The following is a 23,987-nucleotide window of genomic DNA, read 5'->3' on the forward strand; positions in this document are numbered from 1 at the left end:
TGTTTAGTTCTTGCCATTTAATCTTAATAAGATTAGGAATATGTTATATAAATTATAAATAAACCTGTGGATGACTAGTTGACATAATGCTATACTTAAAAATTTAACATCTTGATTTTATTCTAGTCTTTAAATATTTTAGATTATAGTTATTTCTCAAGTCTCACACATTTTTACAAAACTTTAGAACACATGAAGACACTTGATTTATAAGAAAATCGCTCTAAGCTCAGTACTGGTGCCTCATGCCTGTAACTCTAGCTACTTGGGATGCTAAGATCTAAGGAACCTCATTCCAACCTTTAAGGTCTGAACAGGGACACCTCCCTCCCTCTTGGCTAAGTCTCCACCCAGTATCAGTCACCTAGGTAACTGGCAGACCTGGAAGCAGTCACCTTCCCTACCTGTTGCGTCACAACCTGAGTCACCTCTAGTCACACGCCTCCCCTCTGACCTTAGGAGGGTCCTGGACCCTGAGGTCACATCTGGATCCAGTGTGGCCACACCTTTCCCCCACCTGGCCACACCTCTTCCTGTCCCTGGCCTAGATAAGTCCTGGCCCAGGAATGGGTTGGGTTTGGGTTGGGTTGCCCCCCCACTCTGCCCCCCCACCCCTTTCCTTTTCAGCCATGCTTCTCCACCATGCATGGCGGGGGCAGCAGTTCGGTAAGTAAACTTCTTTTCCTGCCTGAATAGTGCATAGTGTTCTCCTCATCGTTTACCTAATGAAACCTACCTATTTAATATGCCTTACACAAGCCAGCCCAGGCAGAAAAATTCCTGATATTCTTATCTCCAGGTAATCAGCCAAAAGCCAGAAGTGGAGTTGTGGCTCAAGTGTTAGGGTGCCAGCTTTGAGTAAAAAAGCAAAGTAAGAGCTCACCTGAGTTCAAGCCCTAGTAACTATATCTATGTTCTAGGGAAGAATCAGAATTCTTTGGTATTGGTGTCAGTGATGATAGATTATTTGCACTGGATGTGCCCTTAATTGAACCATCCATCCCAATCATGGCTGCCATGGCCATTGTCTCTACCATGGTGATCATCGTTTATCTAAAAGCAACCAAGGTAACCTCAAGGCTGCAGAGATGTGTATAGAATTAGCGATCTGTGGAGCTGATGGGTCCTGTGCTGCAGGGAGCTCGTGGCTGAGCTGTGCTGAGGGCTCAGTCCTTTCTAGTCCTTTGTGCAGTGAAATTGTCTACCAGTCCCATGGGGGTGGGTGTCTCTGGGATGTGGCCATCTGAACTAGAAATTCTAACAGATAGAACTAGTGGTTGTTCTCAACAACAATAGTGATCTTGGCTCAATGCTCAGTACAGATCTGGGTGTGTTTGGGCTTGGTCTTAGACATGATGAGTTATTTTTAGAAGACTAAAGGAGGAGCTGATTGGCTGTCTTGGATCATCTGTGGCCAGGAGTGGAGTATAGCAGAGTATGGAAGTTCCTGCTGCAATCTAGGGGTCACAGTCGGAGGAGGCACAGTTCTCCTTGTCCCACATGAGGTAGAGCAGACACTGCTGTGTGAATCTGGCAGGAAAAGCACTAAGAGCCTTCCTGCATTGAAGAGTGCATCCAGATAGATACTAAGGATATTCAAAGCAAAGAGAAGCCCTACCTGCCTTAGGAACCCAGGAATAACAAACTAGACATGACACTTAGGATGAAAGCATTAAACACATTTCGTATTTATGTTGTTGTCTTTAATTTACAGCTCATTTCTTTGTATGTCAGACTAGCCTTCCATTATTATGTTAATGTGTCACGGTTTATGTAGTTAAAGGACATTTAAGTTATTTTCTACCCTTTTTGGGGTCAATCATAGGACTTGAACTCAGGGCTTGGGTGCTGTCCTTGAGCTTTTCATGCAAGGCTAGTGCACTATCACTTTGAGCCACAGTACCACTTCCTGCTTTCTGATGGTTAATTCGAGATAAAAGTCTAATGGATTTTCCTGCTCGAGCTGGCTTTGAACTGTGATCCTCAGATCTCAGCCTCCTGAGTAGCTAGGATTACTAGAGTGTGCCATTGGCGTCCAGCTTTTCTACTTTTTGACAATTATGAATAAAGGACTATGAACAATTGGAAAAGGAAAGCAAGTTTAAAAACTCCTATGAGCAAGAAAACAAAATGAAAAGTAATGCATATGAGGCATTTGAACTTATCTAGAAATGGAGCTGTACAAATAAGGAAATTGTGAATTGGAAATAAGATTTCCAGAGGAGGAAAAAGAAAACAGAAAGAGATAAATCCTGGGGAACCAAATGCTAGAATCTGTGCTTTAAGTTGTAGCCAATTGAGACTGGGTTGTCAGGTAAAATACTGGAAGCCCAATAAAATTCAAATTTCAGGCAAAAATGGCTATTTACAGGGATATCTTTGTGCTAGAAGTTATTCATATTTTAATCCTTATTGTATGTATGAAATTCCTATTTCGCTGGTTATATTTGCATTTGACTCTGCTAATCTGATAGTCCTGATCGAGTTGCCACAGGAAGGTCTGAGCTAAAACTGCCAAGGCCCTTGAACTCCAGAACCTCACATGTCCAAAACCCCACCAATGAAATCAGATGCCCGTTATGGAGAGCCAGGCCTTGCTAGCTTCTGGATTCTTCTTGAATTCTCCAGAAAGAGTGAATGCTGTTGCAGAGCGTTGATGTTAAGTGCATCCTTTTAATGTTTTCATCTCTGGCCCAGCCATCCTTTGTCACTGTACTAACTCAATTGAAACCATAGAATTCAATTAATCAAATGCCCCTTCCCTAGAGAACGGCTGAGCAGGCAGACGCCCCTGACTGGCTGATGTCATCTGAGATTTATTCCCTAGGGTGAGTCTGGAAAGAAACACAGATGGAAAATAACAAACAGGAATCCCCAATGTGCAAATGTGTTGCCTGCTCTCTGTCCCCCATCCTGTCCTTCCTCCACAGCCGTGTGTGTGTGTGTGTGTGTGTGTGTGTGTGTGTGTGTGTGTGTGTGTGTGTGTGTGTGTGTGTGTGTGTGTGTGTGTGTGTGTGTGTGTGTGTGTGTGTGTGTGTGTGTGTGTGTGTGTGTGTGTGTGTGTGTGTGTGTGTGTGTGTGTGTGTGTGTGTGTGTGTGTGAGTGACTGGGCTGAGCCTCAGGAAGCCGCACAGCCCCGGGCTTCCTGGACAGCTGTGAAGTAGGAACATGGTGGCGTTCACAGCCAGGACCCTGTGGGAGTTATTACAGGCACACTCAAGAGCTAACTCCCTCAGCAATTGTCACTTAAAGCAGAACATAATCCTCGGGCAGGGGGAGGGGGCAGATGTCCTTTTCAAGGCAGTCATTTAGAAGCCTTGGTCTCGGTGTTGATCTCCAACCAAAAGGTGGATCCTGTTCAATCTTGGAAGGTGCTAGAAGCAGCCAGAATTTTCCTTTCTCCTAAGAAGCCGCCATTTTGACTGTAGCCAGTGATCCTCCCTTAGAATTGCTGCTGGAAGTAATGGACAGCTGCCGCCTCCTGTGGGAGCCCCTAAGCCCTGTGCGCCCTCTCTGCACCTAGCTGGCCTCTTACCACATGCCTGGGGTCACATGCCACACAGGTCAGCCATAGCCAGCCACCATGGTGCCCACGGAGCCCCTGCTCCGGGTCCCTGAGCTCCCTGTGGCCGGGGCCCAGGCCACCTCTGCCCAGATGGCCCCCCCTGCACCTGCTCCCTGCCCACCACCAGCCCCTCCAGAAGGTGGTGACAAACCCTGCCCCTTGCTCTACTGCTCATTTTTTCTTTAAAATGTTTTAAAAAAATGTTTCATTGTTAACTATCAAGGTGATGTACGGAGGGGTGACAGTTACATCAGTCAGGTAAAGAGTACATCTCTTTTTGGACAGTGTCACCCCTTCCTTCGCTCTCTTCCAGTTTTTCCCTCCCATCCCCACTCACAAGCTGTAGAGTTCATTTTCAGCATAGTGTCCAGTGAATATCACGGATGCTTTTGTTCACTCTTTGTCCCTCCTCCATTCCTTCCTTCCTTCCTTCCTTCCTTCCTTCCTTCCTTCCTTCCTTCCTTCCTTCCTTCCTTCCTTCCTTCCTTCCTTCCTTTCTTTTGTCATGGGGCTTGAACTCTGGGCCTCAGCTCTTCAGCTCAAGGCGAGCACTATATCACTTGAGCCACAGTGCCACTTCCGGTTTTCTGAGTGGTTCACTGGAGATGAGAGTCTCATGGACTTTCCTGCCTGGGCTGGCTTTGAACCATCATCCTCAGATCTCAGTCTCCAAAGTAGCTGGGATTACAGGTGTGACCACCGGCACCTGTCTTGTCCCTCCATTTCTGCGACCCCCCCCTTACCTTTCCAAAGACAGAAAATCAAGTAAGGTCTTTTAATAGTAAGTATTCATAAGATAAATAATCATTTCAACCCCAAATACTTTAATCAGTACACAATAATTGTAGGTATTAATGGCAAAGGCAAACAGTATACCATTTCAATACAGACCTGCAGTGTACAATGATCATACAACAATCAGATCCACTCCCTTAGACATATATTGTACCTTTATGTTGGGAACATGCCAAATCCTTTCCTTATTTAATTAGTTATTTAGTTATTTATTTATTTTGCCAGCCCTGGGGCTTGAACTCAGGGCCTGGGCACTGTCCTTGGGCCTCTCTGCGCTCAAGGCAAGCGCTCTTTCACTGAGCCACAGCACCATTTCTGGCTTTTTCTGTGTATGTGGTACTGAGGAATGGAACCCAGGGCTTCATGCATGCTAGGCCAGCACTCTACCACTAAGCCACATCCCAGGCTCCCTTTCTTTTTTTTTTTTTTTTTAATTATCTATCTACCTATCTATCTAGGCAGCACTGGGGATTAAACTCAGGGCCTCCTACTTGCTTGGCAAGCATTTAACCACTTGAGCCACACCCAAGCTCTCCACTGGCTATTTTTAAATATAAATTAATAGTTGCTTACCATAGTTACCCTATTTGCTATACAGAACATTGGACTGTAGTTCTTTTATCCAACTGCATCTTATGTATGCCTGGTAACTTTCTCTCCATCACCCAGCCTCCAGGAGCCAGTATGTTTATACATATACATATACATACATATATATATATATATATATATATATATATATAATTTTAAGTAGTTGTACACATCAGTCTATGAATAATACAAAGCATCTTGATCGATATCATGCTTTCATAGTTCTCTTTTATTCTTTCTATGCATAGGTAGAAAGGATGGTGAATTAAAATTCTTATAGCACAAGAGAGTGAAACAATTTAAATAATTACTATTGCAATTTTTGTGTAATTATAACATTCTCAACTAAAAATAATGAAAGCAAGGAGAAGTTTAGCCCCGTACTTGACATTCAGAATTAACGTAGAGAAATTTCATATAGCCTTCACGTGGCTTTCATCAGTGACTCTTCTGCTCTTTAATTTTTCTCCTCATGCTAGGAATTGAACCCCAGGGCCAACTGTCTGCTAGGCAAGCACTCTACCAATTGTTTTTATTTTGTTTTGGGGACAGGATCTCACTAGTTTTCTGGGGCTGGCTTTGAACTCCTGCCTCTGCCTCCCAAACAGCTGAGATTATAGGTATGATGCACATCATTCCTGGCCTGTCTGTTAACCACTGGCATCTTCATGTGAAGGCTGCTTGACGTCAGGAAGTGTGATTCTTCCCTCTGTACTGTCTATGGTCTTAACATGGTATGAGGTATGGAACAGCTCAGTAATGATTTTCTGAAGTCAAACCTCTCCTTTATTTTTCATGTGGGTCATATCCCATTGCTGAGAAAACCCACTTCAAAGGAGGGCTTAACTAGCTCAGGTAAGACCATGGCTGCTTGGTCCCATTTCTCATGGATCTCTGCTGAGACAGAACATCATGGTATCTATCAAAAGTTACATAGGGTTCAATCTCCAGCAATGGAAAAAAAAAGAGTTCAGAAAGTAGAAATCTATCAAGTTGCATAGACAATTTGAAACAACTTAATACATGTATAAATAACAAGTAGAGGCTAGGAAGGTGGCTTAGTGGTAGAGTGCCTGCCTAGCATGCATGCAGCCCTGGGTTCAATTCTTCAGTACCACATACACAGAAAAATCCAGAAGTGGTGCTGTGGCTCAAATGGCGGAGCGTAGTCTTGAGCAAAGAAAGTTCAGGGACAGTGCCCAGGCCTTGAGTTCAAGCGTCAGGACTGGCAAACAAAACTAAACAACTAGAAGTATCCAGATAGAATAAGTGCAATGCAAACTAGAAGAGGATGGCTTTCACAGCAGGCTGAGCACAGGGGAAGCAGTCATGGTGGATTGTAATATAAATTGGAAGAAATTCCAGAGTGCAGCTCATACGATGCTACACAAGACTAAAAGATGGAAGATTTGGGAGGAAAAGCAAGAGACAAAGGTAATTTTATTAAGTCCAATAAATATATGATTGGAATCCTAGAAAGAAAAGAGAAAGAAAATATGGCAGAGTCCATCCTGGAAGAGATAACAGCTGAGATTTTCAGGATCTAAGATACAATCCACAAATTAAAAAAAAAATCACAATGCATGCTACACTCTACAAATAAAATGATATGTCACTGTGAAACTCTAGCTAGACCCCAGAAATTGATTCTTTTAGATACAGCCAGAGAGAAGAACCCACCAGATAATAGTGAGACTGACAGCTGATGTCTCTGAACAGCAACAGAAGACACAGAGGAATTCAATATGCTGAAATTCTTGTTGACTTTTATTCCACAAACTTCAAGCCACAAAAGGTCTCTCAAGAATAAGAAGCAAGGAAGTGGCGCTGTAGCTCAAGTGGTAGAGCGCTCGCCCTGAGCTGAAGAGCTGAGGGACAGCGCCCAGGCCCAGAGTTCAAGCCCCATGACTGACAAAAAAAAGAAAAAGAAAAAGAGAAGAAAAAGAATAAGAAGCAAGCCAGAGATAATGGCACATACCTAGAATCCTAGCAGTAGGGAGACTGGTATAGGAGGATCACAAGTTTGAGTTTGTGAAGGTGTGAGTTCCAGACCAGTGTAGTTATATAGTGAAACCCTCATTTCAGAATCTAAATCAAAGTTTGAGTTTGTGAAGTTGTGAGTTCCAGACCAGTGTAGTTATATAGTGAAACCCTCATTTCAGAATCTAAATCAAAACAAAACCAAAAAAGGGAAAACTGCATTGAGAGGCTTTGTTTCCAAGACCTAAATCCCACTTATCAACCCAAAGAATCCTAATGAGACAAGCTGCAGTTAAAGAAGAAATGAGGAGCCCTGCACTGGTGGCTTATGCCTGTAATCCTAGATACTCAGGGAGCTGAGATCTGCAGATCATAGTTCAGGGCTAGCCCAAACAGGAAAGTCTGTGAGACTCTTATCTCCAATGAATCACCAAAAGAGCTGGAAATGGAGCTATGGCTCAAAGTAGAAGAGAACTAGCTTTGAGCACAAATTTCAGGGACAGTACCTAGGACCTGAGTTCCAGCCCTAGGACTGGCACAAGAAAGAAGAAAGAAGGAGGAGGAGGGAAGAGGAAAACTGATAAATCTAGACTATATTAGACAACGATCATAGTGTCCTGCATGGTTTTAAATAAGAGAGGAGTAATTATGGTTAAAGGGGGTAGGAAATAATATTGCTTACTGTTAGAAGTGGTTAGGCTAAGAGTGTGTGCTGTAATTTCAAAGTTAACCTTTAAATAAGTTGAAATAATATGCAACTTCCAAATGAATACGGGAGGGAAAAACAGGATGCTAAAAGAATCTAATAGATGACAAGCTATGAGAAGAAAAGTAAATAGAAATGTCCAGTCCAGTAGGACAATTAAAAATATAAAATAGGAGCTGGGAAGATGGCTCAATGGTAGAGTGCTTGCCTTGCATGCATGAGGCCCTGGGTTCGATTCCTCAGCACCACATAAGCTGAAAAAGCTGGAAGTGGCGCTGTGGCTGAAGTGGTAGAACGCTTGCCTTGAGCTGAAGAGCTGAGGGACAGCGCCCAGAGTTCAGGCCCCACAATCAGAAAAAAAAAAGAAAAAAAAAAGTCTCACAATCTTTTCTGCTTGGACTGGCTTTGAACTGTGATCCTCAGAGCTCAGCCTCCTGAGTCGCTAGGATGACAGGTGTGAGCCACCTGGCTCAGCAGGTAAATCCTAGGACAAGTGAAGGAGGAGATCACAAAAAGAAAGAAGTGTTTGAAGTGTTCTTGGCACAGTTGCCCATTCGCTCGGGGCTCTTGTTCACTGAATCCGTCATCCCCAGTCTACCCTGCGTCCATGTAACTTCAAGCCAAGTTGTTGCCCCAACAGCTTCTTCTTTACCCCCAGGGTTCAATTCCGGTTCTTGGGTCAGGTGAGGTAGGAGGAAATCGCAGCCACAAATCCCAGCGGGAGGAAGCCACCGGACTCACCGGAGACCCCTGGCTGGGAAGGGACAGAGGCTGGCAGGAACACCAAGATGGAAGACAGAAGAGCCTCTTCCACATGCACTGACAGAGTTCCAGGCCTGACAAGGAGGGGAAGAGGGGGTGGGGGAAGGAGCGGGGCTCAAACAGCTGGTGAGGGGCAGGCCCGATGGGTCCTCTCACAGGGAGAGCTTGAGGTCATTGATCCGAACACTTGCTTGCCACGTGTTTATTGGCCAAGGACCACAGAGAGGAGGCCGCGTGCGGGGAGGGGCTGGGCCGGAGCTCAGCGGAGTCTCTCCTGGCTGTGTGGCGATTGTGGCTCTGACATCCAAGAGGCACTGGGGCGGCAGAGCCCTTCATTTCAGGGGGCTCCACCCTGCACCCCTGATTGATTTGCCCTGCGCTCTCCTCCAGCAGATGGAAGAGAATTTTCGGAGCAAATGGGGCCCGCATATGGATTGAGAATCTGTGATTCATCCAGACCTGTCCAGACCCATCCAGAAGGAAGTGGCGCTGCCCCATGCCTCCTCCTGGCAGAGCCTACCCCTGCTGGCACCTCCCAGCCTCCCCGCTGCTGGAAAGAGAAGCCACGGATGACAGAGAGAAAAACCTGGCCGCACGCACGCACGCACGCAGGAGCATGCACACAACTCCGGACCGAGCTACCCACAGACATTATGGGTGGACCCCACCTCCTCGCCAGGTTCAACTAAATGCAGGCAGACAGACAGATCAGAGGGAAGGGAGGGAGGAGGAGGAAGAAGAGGAGGGAAGGAGGGAGGGAGGGGGAGAGAAGGAGGGAATGAAGAAAGGAAGGAAGGGAGGAAAGAAAGGAGGGAGGGAAAGAGGGAGGGGAGAAGAGAGGGAAAAGGAAGAAGGAAGGAAGGAAGGAAGGAAGGAAGGAAGGAAGGAAGGAAGGAAGGAAGGAAGGAAAGAAGGAAGGAAGGAAGGACAGGAGAAAGAGAGAAGCGGCGGCAGCCATGCCTGTGGGCGGGCAGCAGTCTGGCCTGGCTCCACCTGTTTTGGGCTGGTGAGTTCATCCCCAAGGCCTGTGCCAGCCCCTGTGGTTTCTCATCCTTCCATCCTGCTCTCAATGACAAAATGACTAAAAATACAGTGCTCCCCACAGGCGGCCACCCGGCCACCCCCCTGCCCGAGTCTTAGGCTGTGGGCACCTGGGGCGAGCTGCCTTGGGCGCTTAGAGTCCCAGGGTCTCCTCCGAGGCTGGTCAGCGGCCGGGGCAGAGGTCACGCCAGCTGTCCCCGGGACAGCCACGCCCGCGCCTTAATGTCCCCATCTTGAGGATTAAGTGAGATAGACTGGGTGAGGAGCCTAAAGCCAGAGGGAGAGCTGGATCCATGTCAGATCCTCCTTTCCCTGGCCTCTCCTCTCTCCTTGGCCCCCTTCTAGAAGGTTCTCCAGCCTAGTTCTGGCTCTCCATATTGATCTGGGCTCACCAGGACCCTGTGAAGACAACTCTTTGTACGATAGTCACAAGTGTGGTCACTGGGGATGAAGGCACTCGGGGGCAGGAGGGCAAACCATGCCATTAGGGGTCTGGGTACCCTATTTTACAGTGTAGCCCCTGGCTCAGAGTAGCTCAAGTTACCCTATGCTCGATGCCTTCTGCCTGTCTATGGTGAGTTGTGGAAGTGTGTGTGTGTGTGTGTGTGTGTGTGTGTGTGTGTGTGTGTGTGTGTGTTTACAAAATACACAGCATTGGTTTAAGATGTGTAGCTCATTCATTCATTCATTCATTCACATTATTCAGTGGTGCTGAGGTTTGCCCTCAGGGCCTCGTGCTTATTAAGCAGACCCTCTACTCCTCCAGGTGCACCCCTTTTTGCTTTGGTTTTTGTGTTGGCTATCCTGGACCACAATACTTCTCCCTATCCCTTCCTTTAGCTGGGCCCACTGGAATGACCTACCATGCCCAGCTTGTTGGGTGAAATGGAGGTCTTACTAACTTTTCTCCCCCAGGCTGGCCTCCAACCACCATCCTCCTGAGCTCTGCCTCCTAAATAGCTAGGTTTACAGGTAGGCACCACTTCACCCCACCTGTTTTGAGTGCTTTAATATGTATACAAGTGGTATCACCCTCTTTTTGAGCTATACCTTGAAGCTTTCCTTGACAACACATTTTGAGGTCTGTTCATTTCTGCTCAGATTCACTGCACAGACATTTTGCGATGTGACTGATGGTTGTACAGGTTTCCAGTTTCTTCTTCCTGTCACTTGTGTGCTCAGGATCAAGCATTTATCTAGGGGTCACAGGTAGGCATGCTTTCAGCATGACTGGCCATTCATCGGTGCTGATTCACCCCTGCTTGGTGTGGGACAGAGCCTGTGGCCTTCAACCTTACTGACACTTACAGTTTCCCTAATTTTTGCTAATTGGATGGGTGAATGTGGTACCTTGTCATTTTAGTTTGCATTTTTCAACTGCTAATTCTAATTGCATGTGCTCATTTAGGGTTCTTCCTCTGAAAATGACCTGTTCTAATGTGCTGCCCTTTTGTTCTTTCTTTGTTCTGCAGGAGTTCTTCAACCATCTTGCTAGCAATCCTCCTGAATATCATCTTCCATCAACCCTTTCTGTGTTTGCACACATTTCCTCCTATTTGATACTCAAATGTTTGACTTCGTGTGTGGTGTCTTTTCTCATGCGAAAGTTCTAATTTCAGCTGTCGTCAAATGTGATTTTTTTTTTTTTTTGCCAGTTGTGGGGCCTGTGCCCAGGCGTGGACAGCTCTTCAGCTCAAGGCTAGCGCTCTACCACTTGAGCCACTGCACCACTTCCATCTTTTTCTGCTTATGTGGTGCTGAGGAATCGAACCCAGGGCCTCGTGTATGCAGGGCAAGCGCTCTACCACTGAACCACTTTCCCAGCCCAAATGTGATTTTTTTTTAAGCCTATGGATTTTTCTTTCAGTGCCTAAATACATTTTGTCTATGCCCTGGTCACTAATGTAATCTTGTAAATTTTCATCTAATGATTTATGGGTTTTTGGTATCATTTAGGTTTTGCATTCCTATAAACTCTACCCCCTGTAGGGATGTAACTGCATTAATCATGCGTATAGAGCTAAGTGCTTCAGTTCTGTTCACTGGAGCATGCGTCTTATCCTTGGGGATTTATCACACCTTTCTATAACCAAGTTTCTGTACACATGCACACACACACACACACACACACCCCTTTTCCTGGCCCCCGTCAGTTTCACACTGTATATTTATATATCGTTACATTCTTGGACTCAGAGAACAATCTTCCTAAATTCAACTCTAACACCTGGGTTCAGAAGTCATCAAAGCAACATTAGCACCATGGACAGGGTACTCATTACACCTCCCCTTCTCCCCCCCCTCCCCTCCCCGCCTGCCCTCCCTCCCCCACACACTTGTCTGCCTGTCAGAAGCACTTACCTGGTCTTGCTTGGTCTACTCACCATCCCTCCAACCCACGTCAGCACTTTGTGTTTCTGCTATTGCATTAACACTGTCTCTTGCCCCCGCTCCACCCACTTTCTGTCTAAACACAACTGAAATGCTTTCTAGAAGCTTCTCCAAGTCCCTTGCCAGGGTCCTTCCAAGCACCAGCTCTTCTCTCTCATGGCTCTGAACATGTCTCCTCACAGACTTGATGATCTAGCCAGGCTCTGCACCCCAGAGACCAGGGGAGCTGCTCGGAGTGAGCAGAGAGCTGCCCCCACCCGTCCGCGCTCCGTCAGCCTCCTGCCCGGCCGGGTCTAGCCTCCTGCCCGGCCGGGTCTAGCCTGCTGCCCAGCCAGGTCCGGGTCTAGCCTGCTGCCCGGCCGGGTCTAGCCTGCGGCTGGCACGCAGGGGCACGCTGTGTGTGCCACCTCCTCTCCCTCTTCACACTTGCAGCCACCTTTGGGTCCTGCCCCACAGAGGACGCTGAGGCTCGCTGGATTTATGTTGAGCCACCTGAGACCCACACGAGAGGTCTGCTTGATTCTAGAAGCCCCCATTCTTCCTACTACAGTCTCCACTGGGGCACAGGAAACATTTGCTGAGGAACAGAACAAGAAGGGAGCACCCCACCGAGGCAGCCCTGGGGAGGGGCCTCCGAGGCCAGGCTTTGGCACTGGTGGACAGGCTCCGTGCGTGCAGCCCGGGCCCCGGCTGCCCTCGGTGCCACCCATGGCTGGAGTGGGCACAGTCTTCCCTCTGCTGCCAGGGGAATGAGGCACCCGCCAGGCCGCTCAGCCCCCAGCCGGCCTGGGGTGTGGGTTGGGGCTCCTGCCATGCACACGCGGGTTTTGTACTGTGGGTTTGCTCACCAGGGCGTGGAGGCTGCCGGGGTGGCTCACCGCCTCCGGTCCCCGAGGGCACCCGCTGGTGTGGACTGGCGCTGAGCTTCCCTAGTGACGCCCAGGACCACTGTGTGGCCATCCCTGCGCTCCCTGTCCCGCTCCACGGGTGTGGATGCAGATGGGGAAGGAGAAAGGCAGCTGCCACCCAGCGCTGGGACAAAGGCGACTCTCTACCCTCCCCTCCCCCCACACTTGACTCAGCACACCCCAACCGTCTGGGGAGACCCCAGCTGCCCATTAAGTGAAAGTTGGGGTAACAGAAGGGGCCAGACTTGGGAGCACAAAGACTTGGGGCTGAGTGTGGCTCACTGTTAACTCTGTTTACCCAGATTAAGTTCTTGTTCTTTTATGGGTCAAATCTCGACAAGCCACAGCCTAACCCCCCCCCCCGTCATCTTACACTGGGGCCTGAGGATACCCAGAGAAGACATCAGTGTGTGTCCCCCTGAAACCTACGGCTGACTCCAGCGCAGGCACACGGGTAAAGGAGAACTCTTAAGAAGCACCGCGAGCTGCTGTACGAGCTGCTGTACGTGCACACACGGCGGCCGGCGCTGACCTTCCCGGGCTGCAGACTGACTCTCACTTCTGGGAGTCTTCGGTCCCATTCCCTCATCTGTGAGGTGAGATGGAAGACATTGCCTCCAAAGATGACTGAGGACACAGGACAGTCACACACGCTGGCTGCTCACTGGATTTAAGGGTTTCTCCTTGAAGAGCTAAATCTACCAGCTGGTGCTAGGGCTGGAACTCGGGGCCTGGCATCCTCATCTGGCTTTTTTTACTCAAGGCTAGTGCTCTACCACGTGGGCTACACCATTTCTAGCTTTTTGCTGGTTAACCTAGCTAGGATAACAGATGTGGCCACTAGCATCCAGCAAGAAATATTTTAAATTATCTGTGGATAAGATAGCAGGAAAAAGCCAGCAGTCTGTAGGTGGCTCACACTTATAATCCTAGCTATTCAGGAAGCTGAGATCTGAAAAATCACAGTTCAAAGCCAGCATGGGTGGGAAAGTCTTATCTTCAATTAACTCTTATCTTCAATTAACCACTAAAAAACTGGAAATGGAGCTGTGGCTCAAGTGGTAGATCACCAGCCTTGGGTGAAAAAGCCAAGTGAGTGTGTAAGGCCCTGAGTTCTAGTACACGGACACACACACACACATACACACACAAGGAGGCAGGGAAAGTTCAACCAAAAGGCAATGGAAAACTTTCCAGCCCCACAGGGGAAGCTCCCAAGCCCCCAGTCTCTGTGGTAGGCCGTGTCCAGCAGAGCCTTGAAGGCCCAGAAACAAAACCAGCCCCATGGCTGAATGGCTGTCACTGAATTGCCTGGCACAGCGAGGTGCACAGGGTGGGGGTGGGGGTGGGCGTGGGTTTCTCAGCCTCTGTGATTGTTTTGTCCTACAGGAAGACACCAGGGGTCAGCTCTTCCTCTTTCTGTGCTCCTCTCAGGCTTGGTGGCTAAGTCCTGCCTGACCGGCCACCCTAAAGGAGGGACTAGAGAACAACTCCTCATCCCAGTGCCCAGGCCTCTCACAGACCCTCACACCCCGCCGAGGAACACCTCCCCAGCACCACAAGCCTGCCCTTAACTGTGTCCATGAGCCTTTCTCTCTTCTCCCTCTAACCAGCTCCTATTCACTCTGCAATGCCCAGGCCAACATCACCCCAGGAAGCTCAGGCTCCCCAATGGCTCCTTCCTCTGTGCTTGCCTCATTGTCCTGGGACCCAGCACGCCACGTGCCTCACTGGCCTCCGTAAAGAACAAGGACTTACAAATTTTCCTTTTGTTTGTCCACCCCACTCGCAGCAAAATACTTGACATAGAGACAGATTCAACAACTTGGGTGCAGTCTGTCTTGCGATTGAACTCAGGGCCTGTCTCTGGGCATTTTTGCTCAGTCTACCACTTGAGCCACAGCTCTACTTCTGGCTTCTTAATTGGAGATGCGTCTCACCGACTTTCCTGCCAGGCTGGCTTCAAACCATGATTGTTAGATCTCTGCCTCCTGAGTAGCTAGGATTAAAGGCATGAGCCACTGGTGTCTGGAATCAGTAACTTTTCAGTGGATGAACAAAAACTCAAGATACTTGGCCCTAAGCCCAATGGTTGCCAGTAGAGTAGTTTACTTACCCATGACTCATGCAGGAAATGGCAGGAAGTCACCCAGGGACACTTGTGGCAGAGATGACAACTGTCACTGCAGCGAGGTACCGAGAAGGAGGTGACAGTGATGGCTTCGGAGGCCAAGCCTTGAGGGTGTGGCCATGTCAGCCTCATGGGGCAGCTCCCTCCACCCTGCCAGGCAAGCTGGGGAGGGCAGTGGTGACAGAGTTACTTAAGCCCACCTGGCCCTTACTTCCGTGAGTGCTGCGGCACAATGCCAACTGAGAAACTGAGGCTCCAGAGCCAAAGAGACACAACCCTCTGGTTTGTAAAGCTGCATTTCTGGCTCCCTGATCTACACATGGGCCTGGAGCCCCCCTCCCAAAGAGTATGGGGGGGCTGGTAGAAAATATTCCAGACTTGGAGTTAGGATGTGCATGTCTGAGGATGCACCTTTCCCTTTAATGATGGTCACTGACCCCTCCCTTCTCTGAGCCTGGAACTCTTTCCTTGGAGTTGAGGACAAACCGACCCCTTGTTCCCACAGCAGGGTTGCATCAAGAAATCTCTCTATATGAAAGTGTCTGAGAGAGGACAATTGACTCCTATGCAGGCTTTGTAGCTCAGGGGTGCAAAATTAGACGAAAGATAGGAAGACTCGGGCTGGGAAGGTGGCTCAGTGGTAGAGCGCTTGCCTTGCATGCCTGAGGCCCTGGGTTTGATTCCTCAGCACCACATAAGCAAAAAGAAAAAAAAAGCTGGAAGTGGCGCTGTGGCTCAAGTGGTAGAGCTCTAGACTTGAGCTGAAGAGCTGAGGGACAGTGCCCAGGCCCAGAGTTCAGGCTCCACAACCGGACCTCCCCCCCAAAAAAAACAACTTCCATGTAGCTGGCTGCCAGTGTCTCACATGTATAAGCCTAGCTACTCAGGAGGCAGAGACCTGAGGACCAAGCCAGCCAAGGCAGGAAAGTCCAGAAGACTCTTATTTCCAATTAATCAGCAAAAAAATCTTCAAGTGGAGAGAGCCAGCTTTGAGCAAAGAAGCTAAAGGACACATGTCCAGGCCTGAGTTTAAGCCCTAGCACTGATGCACACGTATACCCATATCCATGTAATCTGTTTTGGTTGAAGATGACATGTCACCCACAGGTTCATGTGTCATAGCCTCGTTTCCCAATGGGAGGGACTACGTTTGAGCCTAGCTGGTGGAAGTAGGTCACTGGGGGCACGTTCTTGGGGGTTGTATCTCTCTCCCGGCTTCTTCTTCCCTCCCTCCCTCTCTCCCTCCCTCCTTCCCCGGCATCCCTCTCCCTGCTTCCTGTCTGCCATGAGGGAAGAAACTCTGCCACCACGCTCACCTGCCACTACGATGCTAACAACCCAGGGCCAGGCCACTATGGGCTGAACCTCTACAACTGAGGAAAATCAACCCTTTCCTCCTTTTTGATGTTGTCTTAGGTGCTTAGATCACAGTAATGCAAAAGTAACCTGAGAACAATACACCTATAGACACACACAGATACACATAGCATGAACATATCCACACACCAGGCCCCCAAATATCACATTCAATGTACACAATACCCTACACACATGCACACTCTCACACACAGTATATACCATTCATAAATACCATACCTGTGCTACAGACACACACCCATCCACCTGGCGCACACATACAGTCTGACCAGATCTTAGCTTCTAGGGTGAATCTGAGTTCGGTTTTGTGGTTCCGCATGGGGTTATTCAAGTTGTACCTTGTACAGACTCTGTAGGTAAAATCTCACTTTCAGGAAGAGCTTTCTTGGTCTGAGATGTAATCCTTATTCATTACCACTAAAAATAAAAGTGAGAAAATATTTTCTTCACATATGATAAGGAATTGATTTGCATCCTTAATGTGAAAGAATACTTGCAATAAATATATCAGAAAATATTCCAATAAAAATAGACATCAGGCCTAAGATAAATGTAAATATCCAATGAACATTTGTTCAAAATCTTAACTTCTTTGCACACACATAGACACACACACACACACACACACTCACATATATAGAAAGGAATGCAAGCTGGGCTCTGGTGGCTCATGTGTATAATTCTAGCTACTCGGAGACTGAGGTCTGAGGCTCTCAGTTTGGAGCCAGCCTAGGCAGAAAAGTCTAAAAGACTTTTTTTTTTATTTTTATTTTTTCTATTTTTATTTTTTTGTCGGTCGTGGGGCTTGAACTCTGGGCCTGGGCACTGTCCCTCAGCTCTTCAGCTCAAGGCGAGCGTTCTACCACTTGAGCTACAGTGCCACTTCCTAAAAGACTTTTTTGTGTGTGAAAATACTATACAGAGAGGTTACAATTACATGGGCAAGATAGTGAGTACACTTCTTATCAAGCATTGTTGCCTCCTCCTTTGTTTCCCCTTCCCATCCCTTCCCCTTTCCACACCCTCCCACCCCCACACCCATCTAAAAGACTCTTATCTCCAGTTAGGCAAAATGCTAACTGAAGGTATGGCTTAAGTAGTAGAGTGCCAGCTGTGAGCAAGAAAACAGAGTGCAAGGCCTTGAGTTCAAGTCCTTTAACTCCTCTAATTGGATGCCTGTTCTGGCACAAACCTGTGGGGTCCAATCAGTCCACTCTTCATCTGCCGGTCTCTTAGGGACACCGTGTGATACCGAGGGGCTTGTGGGTGTAATTTCTCAAGACCAAGGTGATATGATGTCTAGGGATCTGCATCCAGAACTGCTCAAGGCCATGGTGCGGGATGACAGCCTCTAGGGAGAGGGCCTTTGCTCTGATTGTCTACCAGACTCCTTTTCTTTTCTCTTTTTTACTCTGTTTTATTATTATTAAGCTTTTTATTGTGAAAATACCGTACAGAGGGGTTACAATTACATGAGCCAGGTAATGAGTACATTTCTTATCAAGCATTGCTGCCTCCTCCTTTGTTTCCTCTTACCGCCAGACTCCTTTTCTGCACTCAGCTTGAAGCTGGGCACCAGCTACTCAGGAGACTCAGATCTGGAGAATCACAATTCAAGACCAATATGAACAGAAAAAGTTGTAGATTCCATCTCCGAAAACAATCAGCAAAGTGCCAGACTGAAGGTATGGTTCAAGTGGTACAGCAGCAGCTGAGCAACCAAGCCCTGCAGGGGCAAGGCCCTGAGTTCAAGCCCTAGTATTGCAAAAACAACAAGAACAACAAAAAAACAAATAATGTATTTTGGGATTACCCTCAGTAATGCCCAGAGGTGCCCAGCTCTGGCCTCACCAGGACTGGGGCTCTGGGTGTTTGATATCTCAGAGGCTCCACTGCTTCCTTTGCACCTCTGTAAGCAATCCCTGCCCTGTCCGCCTGGGCTGATGGGTTGCACTGATGTTGGGAGCACTCGCCTCACTTGGAATTCGGGGTTGCCTCAGAACCTTTTGGGGTTTCAGTGATTCATGTTGGATTGCCTAGAGGTCTGACAGGTGGAGTGCACCCCAGTCTGGAAAGAGAAAGAAGGGGAGTGGGTTGGAACCAGACTCTGAGGTGCGGGATGACGGCAGGGCACCCAGTCACTCACAGTCATTACATCCTTGTGTCACCAACATTCTGGGCTAGCCGGCGTGTCAGGGGCTGGCACTGAAGGGGTAGCGCTCCCTTCTCAGCCCTGGCGCTGCTTTTGGGGTGAGCAGGGAACAGATAAAGCCACGTGTGCTTACAGAAAGAGGTGCATGCGCTCAGCTGCAAAGAACTGGAGGCAAAAGACAGAGCGAGCAAACGTTCACAAAAAGCACAGCACGGATGAAAGGGGTCTGAGTGGCTGAGAAAGCAAAGACTACACTGACGTAGGCCCTTAGAGGCTGGGTGCTGGGGTCCAGGAGGCCTTGGAAGGGTGTAAACAGCTAGCTTGGTATCCCTGTTTGGGGAGCAGAAGATCTAGCAGAAGATCTACTGCTACATACATTTCCCTAGAAATGTAGCAGTAGCTGGGAAGCAGTTTGAGGCCCAGACATAGACGGCCTTGAATGCTGTAGTGAGGGATGTAGGTTAAACTCCAGTGGAGAGAAACTGCACGGATGAGTTTGCTAAGGAGAATTCCGAGGAGGTGGAGCAGCTGCAGCCCTGTGAGTTCAGGGTTCACTTGGTTGTATGGGCAAGGCTGACCTTGAAAGCGTTCTTCCCGTAGAGATTCTTGGGTTGGGGACAGGGACAGAGGGAAGAAGAAATTCTGACTCACCGGAGGCCTAGGGATCACGGCTGACCTTAGGGGTCAAGGAGCATTGTGACCTTCCCCACACAAGAGGAACTCTGCTTAGGAATCTGCCAATGACCAAAACAGACGGGGCCAGGACCTTATTTGTTAGCCAGGCAGGTGCCATGTGGCCTGCAGATTTGAAAGTGGCAGCATTCTCTCTGGAAAGCAATGTTTTTAGTTTTTTAACAGAAATCATTTTTGAAAGATGAGACTTCTTATTAACCTCTCCCATATACTTTGTCTCTTATACTGTCATCCTTCAGAGACCTTGATAAACAAATTACTTTGCCAGTACTAGGATTTGAACTCAGCTCAGATGGTGCTCTACCACTTAAGCCATGCTTCTAGCCCAGCGTTTATTGGTTATTTTGGAGGTGAAGTCTCTTGGATTTTTCTGCCTAGACTGGCTTCAAGCTGCAATCCTCCAAATCTCAGGATCATAAGCATGAGCCATAGGCACCCAGCTTAGGAAGTTTATTTTAATGTTTATTCTTTTTTTGGGGGGTGAGGGGTCTGGTCGTGGGGCCTGAACTCTGGGCCTGGGTGCTGTCCCTCAGCTCTTCAGCTCAAGGCTAGCGCTCTACCACTTGAGCCACAGTGCCACTTCAGGCTTTTTTATTTTTTTTGCTTATGTGATGCTGAGGAATCGAACGCACGGCCTCATGCATGTAAGTCAAGTGCTCTACCCCTGAGTCACCTTCCCAGCCCTTATTCTTAACCATCAGGATGTGGAAGGTGATGTTTATGATCCCGTGTTACAAATACCCCAGACCAAGGCGTGGGGAAGTTGGATGGACTGTCTAAGTCCAAGCTTCCTCATGGTGCACCCAGTAGGACTAATTCTGCTTTCTAACCTCTTGGCAATAGGTTTCATGATGCGATAGAAATGGTTTTTTCCACTCATGAGCGTGGGACCTTGGTGTGCTTTTCACAGGCTGGCGAGATCAAACATAGGAAGTCTAGAGGAATTTGAGTTCCAGATAAATGGTGACTCATTTTAAGATAGGATATGGGCTGTGTGGTATTTGGTGACTCTAGCAACCCTGGTTATACCTCTCTACCAAGTGGAGCTGCTGTGATCACGCATTCGAGGACTGCCACGATGCAGCATTCCATCAATGGAGGTTAGAAAAAGAAAAGAAACACAAGCCCTGCGGGAGGCAGGATAAATCATCTCTCCTCCCTTCCCTGGGTCACTTTCAGCCCCTCCTTACGCACAGGTGCATGAACTCACCCTTCCCTCCTTCTTCTTCCTTCCTTCCTTCCTTCTTTCCTTCCTTCCTTCCTTTTTTTTTTTTTTTTGTCACTCATGGGGCTTAAATGTAGAGCCTCAGAGCTGTCCCTGAGCCCATTTGCTCAAGGCAAGTACTCTACCACTTTGAGCCACAGCACCACTTCTGGTTTGCAGGTGGTTCATTGGATATAAGTCTCATGGACTTTTCTGCCTGGCTGGCTTTGAACAGTGATGCTCCACCTCCTGAGTAGCTAGGATCACAGCCACAAAGCCACCAGTGTCCAGCTCATAAGCTTTTTCTATAAAAGGCCAGGGGATAACTATTTTAGGGTCTCTGGGCCATGTGGTTTCTGTTGAAATGACTTAGCTCTGCCACTGTAGCTGAAAAGCAGCCAGAGACAAAAGTAGTCAATTGAAGGGCGCAGATGTATTCCAATAACACTTCATAAAACCAAGAAGGGACGGGATTTGACCTGGGGCGTTTGCTGATGCCACATTCCTGGTGGTAACGAGGTACATACCTTAGTCTCTCACATCTGCCTGGTTGCTCTTCACTGGCTAGTTGCCAAGGATAGTCATGTGGTTCTTGTTTGTCAGAAAACCATATATGCAGTGGTGGAGACCACAGACCTGGGGCCTGGCTCCCCTGGGGTGCTTGCACCTCCTTTCCCATCCATTTTAAAAGGACATATATGAGGCCCCCCATTACCCCAAAGCTGCCCTTGACGTCCCCTGGGCCTTCCACCATGGAGCTGCAATGTCCCAGCTCTCCATCACAAGTAATTACCATGGCAACGTCCAGCCCAGAGCAGAGGAACTGTGCATGCTTGAAAACCAAGACCGCAGATAAAGCAGCCAAAACCATCGATCTTCAGAGCACTCACCGGGCCCAGAAGACTATGGAAGGATTGGAAAGAAAGAATATGAGGCCCATTCAGGTTGAGAACATCCTTAATCCAAAAGGCAGGGAAGTAGAAGTCTTTCAGATTTGGGATTGGTTTGGATTTTGGAATATTCACCTGCACACAATGAGAGATCTTGGATATATCTCAACACAAAATCTATGTTTCATATGTTCTCATCTATACGACCTGAAGGTCATTCTATGCATGATCCTTCTCCATGAAGTCAAGTATGAAAGTTTCCATTTGTGCCATCCTATTGGCAGGCAAAAACTCCAACTTTTGGAAGCAGAGGTGAATACCAATCTTGAGAGAAAAGGAAAAGGAAAAGCACCCAGTTCCTGAGAATAAGCCCTAGTACCAGAAAACAAAAATAAACACAAAGAAAAAACAGATTTTAGAACATTTCTGATAAAATCATGGTCAAAGTGATGCACTGTGAAAAATAAATGAGATAAAATAGAAACAACAGAAAGGCGCATGCGGCCGCATGTTTCCCGTCCTTCAATCTCAACTTAGTGTCACCACCTTTAACACTGAGTCATTCGTCCACCTCCCACCCTTGACATCCAGCCAGTTTCTAGGCTTGAGAGATTCAGTGATGACAGATAGCTGGCATCGGCACAGGCCTGGTAGGCATGCCAAAAAAATAAAGTGACTACAAATTGCGATAAATACATCCCGGGAAAAACCCAGGACGCAGAGGAGGCGGCTGGTGTTTCTTACGCAGACGGATGAGGAGTAAGTCTACTGACATGGCTCCTGGAAGCAGAGCGGGCATTTGGCTTTGTCTTTATCTCACATACACCGTGAGAGATTGACTTTCCTCCCTCAAGAAACGCAGCAAAGCACAGGGAAGTGTATGGCTTCAATTAGATGATTATGCAACAGCCCATTGCCAGACACCCAGATGGCGCCCTGCAGATTCCAGGGAAGGAGTGGCTGGTGTTTTCACTCAAGCCTGTCACGGAGCTGCAGAGCGCTGCGCTCCACCAAATCCTCAGCCTGGGTTTCCAAGGAAACCAAGTCAGAGCCTCCGGCCGGCCGCTCCCCTGGGAATCTTACTTGGTAGAGGGGGGTCTGGCTCCCGGTAGAGGGGGGTCTGGCTCTCAGGAGCACAAAGCTGTGATATGAAGTCAGGAAGGGACTCTGGTGCTTCCCTCTCTCACCTTGTGCTAGAACAAGCAGGTGTGTGTGTGTGTGTGTGTGTGTGTGTGTGTGTGTGTGTGTGTGTGTGTGTGTGTGTGTGTGTGTGCGCGCGCGCGCATGCGCCCAGGCCCTGGGAATCAAAGCCCCCCTTGTCTCCCAGGCCGGCTCTCTACTGGAGACTCTGACCCTGGCTGTCCTGAGCAGACAGGGGAGACCATCCCATATTGGGGGTCTCCATCCTGCTACTCGAGTCACCAGGAGAGCTTTGAAAAGACACCTGCATCTGCCCTTCCCCAGATCAGACAGGTCTAAACCTCTGGGGCTGAGCCTGGTATTGCTACTGCACATGTGCGCTCACACTCACTGATCCTGGGGCTTGAACTCAGCATCTGGGTGCTGTCCCTTAGCATTTGCAGTCAAGGCTAGCATTCTACCACGTAAGCCATAGCTTCTCCCCCACCCCACCCCTGCCCACCCTATCCCCCGCCCCAGCTTTTGCTGGTTGATTGGAGAAAAGAGTGTCACAGACTTTCTTGCCCCGGCTGGCTTTGAACCTTGATCTTCAGACCTCAGTAGTTTCGATTATAGGCATGAGCCACTGGTGCCAGGCTGATATTTTTTAAATGTCATTATAAAGGTGCTATACAGAGGGGTTACAGCTACATAAGTCAGGTAAAGAGTCCATTTCTTTTTGGACAATGCTGATATTCTTTTAAAGCTGCACATGTGACTCTGGTTGCAGCCAGCACTGAGAGCCAGTCTTCATGACCAACTTTAGCAGGAGCCCCAGGGATAACTGGCATGCCCAGGACAGACCGGGCAGCTGACTCCCTGACCTGCATTCAAGGCTTCTTCTGACCGGACTGATGCTCTGCTACCCTGGAGACATTCTTTCTTCCCACCCAATCCACACAGGGACGGCAGGGAGGATGCAGGTGCCCAGTATCTGGGGAGCGGAGCCTCATGTGAGGGACCAGTGCAGAATCCAGGTCAGGTACCCAGCAGGTTCACAACTCTGATGTCACCCTGGCCTACATCAGCATCTCTATACCTTGAGAGCCTTAGCCACCCCCTTCTCATCCCCAGATTGCGTGGCCTGCTCCCCTAATGGCCTGGTCCATGTCTACATCCAGTGGCCTGCAGAGTCTGTTGTGAGCATCACGGAATAGAGCCAGCCTGAAGTCTCAGGGAAGTTACAGGACTTGTCCAGGGGTTCAAGCCAATAAAGCAGGCCTTAGCCAATCATTTGTAGAGGTTTTATTTGGTGGGGGGTGGGAGGTGGGAGGGTTGTTTGCGGGGAGAATTGTACCAGTGCTGGGGCTGGAACTCAGGGACTGGGAGCCATTCCTAAGTTGTTTTATTTTTTTTGCTGCTCAAAGTCAGTGCTCTACCACTTGAGCCACATTTTTACTTCAGGCTTTTTTCTGGTTCATTGGAAATAAGTTTCATAGGCTTTCCTGTTTAAGCTGGCTTTGAAACACGATCCTCAGATCTCAGCCTCCTGAGTAGCTAGGATTGCAGGCGCCAGCCACCAGCTCTCAGCTATTGGCAGATGATTTGAACCTAGAATATCCCCCTTCTCTTGTCTTTTACCAACACTGTTCTGTACACTTCTGAGTAAGTTCAAAAGATCA

General features: G+C 48.3%; 1 long non-coding RNA gene across 2 annotated transcripts; it reads left to right on the forward strand.

Annotated features, from left to right (window-relative positions):
* Window positions 1–526: 526 nt before the first annotated feature.
* LOC138811403 (uncharacterized) lies at window positions 527–10,990 on the forward strand. Of its 2 annotated transcripts, XR_011367375.1 has the most exons (6): window positions 527–666; window positions 8,296–8,471; window positions 8,793–9,078; window positions 10,356–10,412; window positions 10,542–10,649; window positions 10,913–10,990. It is a non-coding gene; the product is annotated as an uncharacterized lncRNA (long non-coding RNA). The 2 variants fall into 2 exon arrangements; XR_011367376.1 differs by lacking the exon at window positions 10,542–10,649.
* The last annotated feature ends 12,997 nt before the right edge of the window (window positions 10,991–23,987 follow it).

The sequence above is a fragment of the Dipodomys merriami genome, unplaced genomic scaffold (assembly GCF_024711535.1).
Source record: "Dipodomys merriami isolate MVZ:Mamm:240054 unplaced genomic scaffold, mDipMer1.0.p SCAF_524, whole genome shotgun sequence".
NCBI lineage: Eukaryota > Metazoa > Chordata > Mammalia > Rodentia > Heteromyidae > Dipodomys > Dipodomys merriami.